The 8852-nt window shown below is 38.7% G+C and overlaps 1 protein-coding gene and 1 pseudogene across 3 annotated transcripts in view; both read right to left on the bottom strand.

The window, feature by feature from the left end:
- BBS9 (Bardet-Biedl syndrome 9) overlaps window positions 1–8852 on the bottom strand; it is a 415930-nt gene that overhangs the window by 206805 nt on the left and 200273 nt on the right. The gene's annotated exons all lie outside the window — the stretch shown is intronic.
- Window positions 2167–8852, bottom strand: part of LOC103659018 — a 10814-nt pseudogene continuing 4128 nt past the window's right edge.

Genomic DNA, 8852 nt, shown 5'->3' on the forward strand with positions numbered 1-8852 from the left:
GGAAGGAAGGAAGGAAGGAAGGAAGGAAGGAAGGAAGGAAGGGAGGAAGGAAGGAAGGGAGGAAGGAAGGAAGCTTTGTTTACAAGGTAAGAAAAGAGCCATTGTATAATTTGGTATTCATTAATTTGTTTCAGAATATTGATGTGAAGTAAAACTTATTCTGTAGAAAGTCCCCCACATCCAGACATTGTAGCCAGCTTAAATCCCTGTAATCACAAAGTCTTCTATTTTTCTAATAGTTCTTTTATTTATATTTGTAATCAGACTCTTCCCTAAATATAAATCTTGTTTCCCTCCGTTTGCTGAAACCTCAGCTCCAAGAAAGCCCAATTCCTATCCATCCCCTACCCTGATTTAATGACAACGACAATGATGACAGCCGTGACAGTAACTACATCTATGATAAGAGCAACTGTTATTTGTTAGGCACCAACTATGAACCAAGCACTGTGACTGTAACAACCTCTTTTTAATAAAAAGGAAAACTATAGACAGAGAATTTCAGAGACTTGTCAAAGGTCACAAAGCAGATTAAATGTCAGAGCTAGAATTCATGATATATATCCTTTTTCCCTACCTGTCTAAATCCTACCTATTCTTCAAGACCTGGCTTCAGTCCTACCTACCCCCAAGAAATCTTTATTTCTCTGGGGTGCCTGGGTGGCTCAGTCATTAAGCGTCTGCCTTTGGCTCAGGGCGTGATCCCGGCGTTCTGGGATCGAGCCCCACATCAGGCTCCACAGCTGGGAGCCTGCTTCTTCCTCTCCCACTCCCCCTGCTTGTGTTCCCTCTCTTGCTGGCTGTCTCTATCTCTGTCTAATAAATAAATAAAATCTTAAAAAAAATCTTTATTTCTCTACCATCCATAGCAGCCTAATATATACTAGGCACTGTCTTGAGCACTCTGCAGTCACTCTCTGGTTTAAACCTCAACACCCTTATGGGGGAAATATTGTTATCCCCATTTTACAGAAGAATTAAATAATCTGTAAAGTCATCTAGCCAGATAATAACAGGGCAGGGATTGGAACTCAAGCTATTAACCAAAGATTAGCTATTAATCTTAACCACATTACAATATTATATCTGTTTGGATTTATATAGAGACTTAGTAGGTCTACAGTTTACTCTGCACTTAACCACATATAACCATGCATTTTTAAACTAACTTTTAATTTTAGAACAGTTTTTGATTTACAAAAAAATTATGAAGATTATACAGAGAGTTCCCACATACCCTTCACCCAGTTTCCCCAATTATTGATATCTTACACTATTATGGTACATTTATTATGATTAATGAGTGCACACAGATACATTGTCATTAACTAAAGTTAATGGATTACAAAAGTCAAGTGGATTACACTGACTGGTTTTCAGGCACTGAATCAGCATTATATACCTGGAATAAATCCCATTTGGTCAGCATATATACTTTTTCTTATTTCTATTTAACTTTCCAGATGATTATATTCAGTTTCTCCAAGAGATTATAAACTTTTTGAGATCTAGAACCTACTCCCCTATTCTACATAATTCACCAGTTATTGAGCATCTATTACGTACAATTTCATACAGAAAGAAACGTTGGGAGTACAAAGATGAACTCAGTCTCCTTGTCTAAGGAGTCTAAGGTCTCGCTAAGCAGTATGACATGTGGACATGTGAAATATTTATTACATTCCCCATGGTACCTTGACAAATTCTATAAATATATGTCACCTTTAAATTGGTGACAGAATTCAAAAATGTATCTCCTCTCATTCTCCTAGTCATCTCTATTTCAATTACATAACGAATAAAATATACTGGGTATGCCTGCCATAGCATATGGCCAACACCCTGATGTTCTCTGCTATCATATCATTTCCCCTGGAGTGTCCCCCAGCCCTCCCCTCACCCTGGTCTTATTCTGGATTCTGATTTCTGCCCACAGTGCTGATAAGATGATTTCCTCATTTCTCCCCACCAAAGAGAATAGGGCTAAGGTCAGATATAACAGCTTTTACCTTTCTTTACAAATGTCACTGGATGTTTAATGCTCTAAGAACAGGACAAGCACAACTGTGGTGGGGCAGCAGTAAAGAGGTAGAATAATGATGATGACAAAATACAGTATTAGAATTCTCTAAATCTAGGGTCCTATCCAAGCTAAGCTTGGGATGACCCAATATATTAATCCCAGACTGGTGTTTATTCACTCTTCCTTCATTTATGTAACTCAGTGCAAGGTACTGGGGATAAAAACATGTAATAAAGCAAGAGCCTCTGCCCTCAAGGAGTTCACCACAGACTTGGAAAGATGGAGCGATGGGGGAAGAGTAAACACTGCTTCTGCCGTTACTGATTCAGGGATACCCCATCAAGGTTGACATTGCCACAAAAGTGCCAGGACTTCCCCACAAGGGATATATTCCTATTTTCAAGTATGTGATGGTCTATTACATAGTAGAGAGTTAGACAATAGCAAGGGAGCTGCAAAGGGCAGAAGGCACAATAAGTATTGTTTAATTATTATAGATATTCGTAGAGTTAGCTGCCTCAGGACGTAGGGAACTAGCTCACTCCAGTGCAAGCATTTAAGGCTCTGAGCCCTTTGGCATTTGGCGCTTTCTTGAAAATCTCCTTCAAACTGTAGAACTCAAAAGGGAAGAAAGACAGGTCATCTCACGTACAAATCTGTCACTCCATCTGTCCTGGGACAGATATGTGGTGCCAGCTCAGTGCTGCCCTCAGGTCCTGGCCATTTGTCCCTCCTAGGCAGATGTTTGGCTTCTGGCTCAGGACTGGCTCTAGGACCTTGTCTTCTTATGTGTCCATTTTGGGGCAGCTATTTGCCCAGCCCATAGCCCCCCTTCCAGGCCCAGGTAATACCCTAGGCCTCCCAGGGAAAGAAGCTAAGCTGGGCCAGCTGCATCTCCTTTTGCAACTTTGTGATCTCCCAAAACACTGGCTTCATACTCTTATGCAACAGGTCTTGCTGGATGTAGCAGATGAAGGTGACAAAATTGCTCACTACTGTGATCCGAGCTAGAGAGGACGGTGAGATGTAGTGGTGGCTCTCAAAGTGACAGAGCCACATGCGGTACTGGCAGGTGTGGGCGCATATGTTGGCACCTCCACACTTAACTGTGTCCACTCTTACTGTGGCAGCATCTGCAAAGCCATGGGCTAGATGGTGAACATTTGTTGTCCTCCAGAATGGCCCACAACAGCACCAAGAAATCCCGCATTATAAAGTCCAGGCAAGGGCCCACATCCTCTGGGTACACCCTTCCAAGGAAGAAACAGGACTTGTCCGTGATATGCAATTCCCTCCAGGCTTAGAATTCTGCAAAAAGAGTCACACCCATTTCCCTGCCCCCTCATCCATGGCAATGGCATGTCCCACAGCGGGGCTCACGGCTGGGCAGAGGGAGCTTCTAGTGTTCCTGGCCCTTGTGGGGCCCAGTCTTAGTAGGGTTCAGCAGTTGCAAGTGGGGCTCATGGTTGGGAGAGGCTGGATGTGGATGTGATGACTGGCATCTTCAAGGCTGTCACGTCCGCCTGCAGCATGTCAATTCTACCCGTCACTTCCTTCAGCAGCTTTTCTGATGCCACCTATTTCATGAGAGCTTCTCATATCATCTTGTGGGCTTCCTCAGAAAGTCTGGCCATCAGCAACACCTCCAGCTCCTGCTCCAGTGGTTCCCACACCTCCCATAGCTGCTCATCGTCCTCATCTTTCAGCTTCAGCTCCTTTTGGGCTCTTCCTTCAGGAGCTCAGAGCCCTGCCCTTCTTGCTAATCTCCATGGAGATCTTGTAGGAATACCCCCCACAATATTAGAGAAGAGCTCCCTCCCACATTCATAATACTGAGCAGGATCCTTTACCACTCCCAGATCCTGAGATTCTGAAAGTGAAAAGACACAGTGCCTTAATAATGCTCATTTTAATAAAATTCTTGAAATGCTGCCTGCCACGTAGTAAGTACTCAACAAATGTTACCTACTATCATCATTGTCACCATTATTTCCTCAAGAGTGTGTAAACTAAGGGCAGGGATTCCATCATAAACTCCATTAGACCCACACAGAACCTAATTAATACAGTAACTTCCAAAGAGCAGATATGAAAAAAAAAATGGCTTTAATAAAATGTATTTTCCTTGGCATAAAATTTGCTATCATTTTAGATAAAGCTATAAATTTTTTACATAAACATTATGTGCTAATATTTCAAAGGAAATCTCATTCATTCTAGTTCTAGAAGGTTTTTGAATAGGCTTCCACAAGCAGGTAGAAAAACATGGGACTCAGTCTAAATACACCTAAAGAATAAAATTTCTTGTATATAAAATGAAATAAAAATACAGAAAAAAAGTTATTCCATTCAGCTCTAAATTACCAATACAAATGTGTCACAATTTACATACCTGAAAAGAGATGTACATAAACAACTGGGATTATTGTGACACATCTAAAAGAATTACATACCGGCCCAACATGTAAAAAAATATACATTTCAAAATACCTGAATGAAGCCAAGGAGCAAACCATGAGGATATCTATGGGAAGAGCATTCCAAGCCCAGAGAACTGAGTATAAAGGCCCTGAGGCAGAAATGTGCTTTCAGGAACACTGAGGAAGCTAGTATGGCTGAAGCTAAGTGAGCAGTTGTCATGCTGGGCTGTAACAAGATTATCACACCAGTTTCTGTTAAATTGCCCATGCAGATAAGCGGCAAGAAAATCTGAAAACAAGGCGTATTCAGGTATGACCAGGCAAGTCTGTTCACCAAAGTCAGCATGAAAATTTATCAGAATTTATCACTGGGGAAAACATGGACAGGATTCTCAGCAGAATACAAACAGTAGCCCCAAGATCAGCTGGCCAGGGGCTAACTGTTGATTGTGTAAGACAAATCCAATTAGCACCTATCCTAATGCCTCCTTGGAAGTGCTGGGCTTAGTCTACATTCACAGCATACAGTGGACATAAGTGTTATATTAAGGATGTTGTGCCAAGAAAGGAAGCCGTGCCTAGAACTCTTCCCCAGAAGTAAAGTGTCTTGTCTCTGCTGCCTACAACCAGAACTCCTTTCCCCACCCTGGCAGACAACAAAATCCCTAATGTGACAAAATGAAACGTGGGCATGTCTAAACATTTCCCTTCTCTTTTCATCAGGATTTAAATTATCTGAACAGAGACCTACGAACTCTCTGAGAGACCCATCTCAATCCCCCATAGCAGGCAAACTAAGACTTCAGCTCTATAAGGTAAAGTAACAGAGAAAAGTCATGTCCAGTAGGTTCAAAGCAGAGGGGCAAACGTGGGAAATGAAATGTAGCACCCTTTAGGCAAGGGCCACAAGGCAAGAATATCTTTGGTTGACAGTCTCAAGGACATTCAGGTAACACTACATCTATTCACCCATTCAAAAACTATGAAATGTAAGTGCTGGGGAGACAACCTACTTGTCCCGGTTTTCATCCTAGTGGTAAGAGCATAACATAAATAAGTAAACAACAAATAAATAGTTACAAGTTATGAAAGAATTAGAATGCAGATGAAAAAGGTGTTATAATAAAGATGAATGGGTACTCTTTCTTGAGATACTATGGGTCACAGAAACCTACACTGAGAAACTGACATCAGTGGTAGTACTAAAAGTAATAGTGATAAAAATAATACTAGTAGCTAAAATTTACCTGGCACATATAGTATACCAGGAAATTGCTACATGCTTTTTAGGGATTATCTCATTTGATTCTTACATAATATAATTGTACAGTTTTATCCCCATTTTATAGATGAGAATATAGGCATTGTTAATTTTTCCAAAGTCATTCAGATTGTAAGGAGAGCTGGGATTTCAACTATCAATTTGCATCTAGACCCCACATTTCTCATCGTTTTGTCATAAAGTTTGGACTGAAATGATGGGAAGAACAGTTCAGGTAGACAGACTGGCAAGCTCAAAGACTTCAAGGCAGAAAATGTCAGACAGGTACCAGAAACTGAGAGAAGGCCAGAGTGAGGAAGTGAGCATCCTTAGATGGGGCCAGATGTTAGGCCAGGGCAAGAGCACACAGGGAGGACTATAAAGGTGGGTAAAGAGTTTGGATATTACCAAAAACACAAAGGATTTCAAGCTGGAGAGTGGCGTGATATAATTTGTGATTATTTATTTATTTGTTTTTATTATTAGAGTTGCCAAGTAGAAAATGAATCAGAAAGGGGCCAGAACAGACTGACAGTTAGGACATTATGACCAAGGTCCAGGTCACAGATGGTGGTGGCATGGAGAGTAACTAAAGGCATCATGTTAGGAAGAAAATCCTCTGTTTCTCTAGTCTTAGCATCTAATCAAAACTTAAAATTTAGTAAATTTTTAAATCTGTGACTTCAGTACAAATAAATGATCAAATCTTCAATTTTTTTTATGTACACAATGGGAAAATAAGACATACTTCACAAGGTTAGTATGAACATCAAATATAATACTGTATGGAAGAGGTCTATACAAACACAATCTAACTTTGTATTTTAAATTTAGACCAAGACAATTAGATGTTCAAAACATACTGATTGTAAAAATTAAAACTATCTGATACAAAAAGTATGGAATGAAACAAGTGAAAAATCTCAAGCTCTATAAAACTCAAACATAAATAAAATTCCAGATACCCAGCAGGTACTTGCTATAGACTGAATTTTGTGTCCCCTCCAAATTCATATGTTAAATCCTAAGGTCCAAGGCAATGGTACTTGGAAATGGGGCCTCTGGGTGATAAGGTCATGAAGGTGGAGCCCTCGTGAATGAGATTAGTGACCTTATAAAAGAAACTCCAGAGAGCCCCCTTGTCTGTTCTGCCATGTGAGGACACAGCAAAAAGACAGATACCCGTAAACCAAGAGGTAGGCCCCCATCAGACACCCAATCTACTGGCGCCTTGAACTTGGACTTCGCAGCCTCGAGAACTATGAGAAATAAATTACTGTTGTACAAAAGCCAACAATCTATGGTGTTTTGTTATAACAGCCCAAATGGACGAAGACAGAACTCTACTGTGACCAAGTATAACACAGGAATTTCACCAAATAACAGAAATGTAAAAACCATAATAAACATTTAAATAGGTGTGATATTTTCTGTAATTTAAAATTTTCCCTTCAATGATTTTCTTATTTTCATCAACACATTCAGGGGAAAAAAGAAAACTAAAATTTTTGTAATGAAAAATTTTACAATTAGACTTAAGACTTAGAAATATAAACACAATATCTTAAGTTGATTTTTTTCAGATTACCAAAAATCAACAAGAATTAGTGAGTCAAGGATTTATAAGGCATTATTTTTATTATTAAGCATTTTCTCAGTATTAATACTCCAAGATGGTTAATATCGCCCTGGAGACTTTCCAGAGTATACATTTCATGGAAAGGAGAAATAAAATTTTCTATTTATAATATAACATGAAAGAAGAAAGTTGTACTTTAATATACAGTTACAATATTCGTAATTAAAATAGCTGCCAAAATGAACATTCAATTTATTTTTTTTATCTCTTTTCCTTTGCATCTTGTAATAGCAGCTCAGTGGAAATAACCATTTCAGCCTCCAAATGAAATAAATTTGGATAATTGGAGCCCAGTCAATTGCCATTCCACTCTACTACAAATGGAGAAAATAATATACTTAACTAAACAGGGCACAAAAATGTTATCACATCAGTCTCTATGCATGTCAGAACATCTGAAGTTCATCAAAATAAATAATGTTTGTATTCATATTATAAACAATGCATAAATATAATTTATGCTATTTGGAAATTCTAAAATGTGAGATAGATTAGCAGATGAATGCTTTTTAAACCAAAAAGTTGGAGGAAGTAATACAAACAATTTCAGTAGATATTAGTATAATATTCTAAATATACAACTTCTTCAATATTAGTAGAAACTATGGATAATTTCTCTAAGTTTACCTTTCAGGAAGCTTTTTTCCAATCTGGATTTATATATTATTCCCACTGCCCTTTGGTAATACCACTAAGAAATTCTAAGATAAATATTAACAGTCATATTATATTGATGAATCACTGTACACATTAGATTTGATCATTACATCTGTCTCTAAATTTTTGGTGAACAGGAGCACCTGGGTGGCTCAGTCGGTTAAGCATCTGACTCTTGATCTCAGCTCAGGTCTTGATCTCAGAGTCATGAGTTCAAGCCTTGTGTGAAGCTCCACACTGGGCATGGAGCATACCTAAAAAAAATTAAGTAAAAATTTAAAATAAAAAAGGACTCTCACAGAGCCCCTACTATATAAACTTCCAGGCACAGAAGAAAATTTACTGATCTCTAAAACCCCATGTTTTAATAACCTTCTCCTCTTTCTGAAATGCCTTCCACCTAATAATGTCCTATTCATTCCTCAAGATCCTTTACAAATAAAATCTCATGGGACCTTATTCATTTGGGTTCAATTACACCTAAAGTGTATTTCTGTAAGCTTACCAAGCATTCTATTATCGGTTCCCTCTTTGTCTCTCCCATTAGTCCAGGAGCTCCACAGGAGCCATGACAGTCTTTATATCTACTATGTCTGCTGAATGAAAAATGAACAAAGGTATAGCCTACTCAGATGAAATAGAGCAAGACCCTTACTTTCCTTGTTCTAAACAGATTTTGGTTAACACAGTTCAAGATCATATATGCTTTCTTTTGGGCAGGTGCAAAAAGAAAGCCTTTTTCAAGGCCCAACCCTTATTCACATACATGACTATATTTTTTTCATTATATCTGAAAGCAAAATAATCTAAACAGACAAGCAAAGACTTTCACACTTGACCTTAATCAGTCCA

This window comes from Ursus maritimus, unplaced genomic scaffold (assembly GCF_017311325.1).
Source record: "Ursus maritimus isolate PB19 unplaced genomic scaffold, ASM1731132v1 scaffold_3, whole genome shotgun sequence".
In the NCBI taxonomy this organism is placed as follows: domain Eukaryota; kingdom Metazoa; phylum Chordata; class Mammalia; order Carnivora; family Ursidae; genus Ursus; species Ursus maritimus.